This window comes from Elephantulus edwardii, unplaced genomic scaffold (assembly GCF_000299155.1).
Source record: "Elephantulus edwardii isolate Elephantulus edwardi_28Jun2011 unplaced genomic scaffold, EleEdw1.0 scaffold00150, whole genome shotgun sequence".
Taxonomy (NCBI): domain Eukaryota; kingdom Metazoa; phylum Chordata; class Mammalia; order Macroscelidea; family Macroscelididae; genus Elephantulus; species Elephantulus edwardii.
In genome coordinates this window covers 8,325,685-8,328,418 of record NW_006399900.1, presented here as the reverse complement: position 1 = coordinate 8,328,418, position 2,734 = coordinate 8,325,685, and positions in this window count along the sequence as shown.

The window sequence follows — 2,734 nt, the reverse complement described above, 5'->3', positions numbered from 1 at the left end:
AACAAACAGATAGGTCTTGGAAGGGGTGCAGCTGGAGTGCTGTTTGTAGGCAAGAATGATGAGACTTAACCTCACATACTCTGGACCTGGTGCTAGGAGGTGCTATTCCTTGGAGAGGGACATGATGCTGGGAGGGATGGAGGGTCAGCAAAGGAGAGGAAGACCCTCAACCAGATGGATTAACATAGTGACTGTGGCAATGGGTTTTTTGTGTGTCAGGAAGTGTGAGGATGGTGCTGGATAGAACAGGGTTCAGATCTTTATTCATAGGGTTGCTATGAGTTGTACTTGACTTGATGGCACCTAACAACTTAACAGTATCAAGAGTGTTGATTGTGTATCCAAGTAAGATGAAACCCTCATCTATTTCAGTATTCTCTCCATCTAATGGGCTATTGCTTATTGCCCCAGCGATAAGGATTTTAATTTTCTTGAGGTTGAGATGTAATCCATATTGAAGGCCTTAGTCCTTTATCTTGTGCTACAAAGCATTACACATCCTCATCACTTTAAGCAAGTGAGGTTGTGTCATTTGCCTAATGTAGGGTGTTGATGAGTCTTTCTTCTGTCCTGAAGCCACATTTTTCATAGGGTTCACTTTCTTGAGTGATTTGCTCTGCATACAAATTTAATACATATGGAGTAAGAATATAGCCCTGATGCATACCTTTTTTTGTTTTAAGCATTGTGAAGTTCCCTTGCTATGTTTGAAGTTTTACGTAAGCACAATTAAATATTCTGGGATTCCCATTCTTCTTAGTGTCACTTATAATTTGTTATGATCCACACAATCAAATGGTTTTGCATAGTGAATAAAACACAAATAGATACTCTTTCAGGATCCTCTGCTTTCATCCAGGATCGATCTGACAGCAACAGTGATATCCCTGGTGTCACAGTTTCTTCTAAATCCAGTTTGAACTTCTGGCAGTTAATCTTTTTTAGGTGCTTAATAAATATAAGCTCCATACCCCCATCATGGGCATTCTGAGTTGGACTTCTTCAGGTAATTCTGTTTATTCCTTAGGCTTGAAGTCACTGTGTTTTGGTTAGTGGTCAGTGACATTCTGTCACATTTAAGTTCCATAATAGCCTTAACTGAGACTTACAAGATCTGATAAGCTTTCTTCCTTTCTTCCTCTTTTGATATATATCTTTCCTCCAGGTTTCCCCTTTTTCTCTTTTGCAGTCATTCTGGCCTTCTTGCTTTCCATTTCAAGCTCCTAGCTAATTCCTGCTTTTCACTTGTTTTCTCTTTTCCTAAAATGCCTTATCCCCAGTCATTTGTATGAGCAGCTTGTTCCATTCAGATCTTATTTTACAAGTCATGTTTTTAGAGATGTTTTCTGAGTACTTGCTTCCCCCTTCCTTATCAGTCATATTCCACTATACTCTTATCTCTTTATAACACTTGTTATTATTTTTTGTTGTTATGTGTCCTCCAGCGAACTTCTGCTTACTTATAACAACCCTATGAACAATAGCTCTGAACACTGTCCTATCCTGAACCAATCTCACTATCTCTGACACAGTTGTCCTCATCACACCACTTACTGTGTCAAAACTCTCTTGTGCTGTCCTTCCATGCTTCCAAGCATGTCCTTCACCAAGGACTGATTCCCTCCTGGCCACATGCCCAGAATATGTGAGACGGCACTTCAAAATCCTTGCCTCCAAGGAGCAGCTAGGTTTCACCCACTCTAGGACAGACCTGTTGGTTCTCTTGTCAGTCCATGGTATGTCCAACCCTCTTCTCCAGCACCACAGCTCAAAGGCATTGATTCTTCTTCTGTCATCCTTAGTCATTGTCCAGCTCTTTGAGGCATACTAGGCAATTGCAAAGAACAAGGCGTGGATCAGGTGCACCTTAGTCTCTAGATTGACATAGTTGCTCTTCAGCACTCTGGAGAGGTTATTGACAATAGATTTCCTAATGCAGTTTGTTTTTTAGCAAGCAAGATTGTATCATCTGCATGGTGCAGTTTGTTAATGAGTCTTCCTGCAAACCAGATGCCATATTCCTTTTCATAAAGGCCAGCCTCCCAAATAATCTGTTCTGCATATAGATTGAAAAGGTAGGGGGAAAGTATGCATCCCTGACACACTCCTTTCCTGGTTTTGAACCACACAGACTTTCCTTGCTCTATTTTAACAACTGTTTCCTGGCCCAAATGTAGGTTTCACATAAACACAATCAAGTGTTCTGAGATTCCCATTCTTCTCAAGGTTGTCCATGATTGTTGTTGTTGTTATGTGCCGTTGAGTTGCTTGCGACTCATAGCGACCCTAAACTCTGCTCTGTCCTGTGCCAATCGCACTGTATCTGACACTCCCAATCCCGATTACCCCAGTCACTGAATGAATCCACCTCATAGAGGGCCTTCCCCTCCTGCGCCTGCCCTCCACCCTCCCAAGCATGATGTCCTTCTCCAAGGACTAGTCTCTCCTTACAACATGTCCACAGTATGTTAGACAGAGCCTCAGAATCCTTGCCTCCAAGGAGCCACCTGGTTTAACCCTTTCCAGGATGAACCTAGTGGTTTTGTTTTCCTAGCGGTCCATGGTACCCTCAATACTCTTCTCCAGCACCACAGCTCAAAGGCATCAATTCTCCTTCTATCCTCCTTGGTCATTGTCTAACTCTCTGATGCATAACAAGTGATTGCAAAAACCATGGCCTGTATCAGGCGGACCTTAGTCTCCAGAGAGACACTGTTGCTCTTGAGTATTTTGG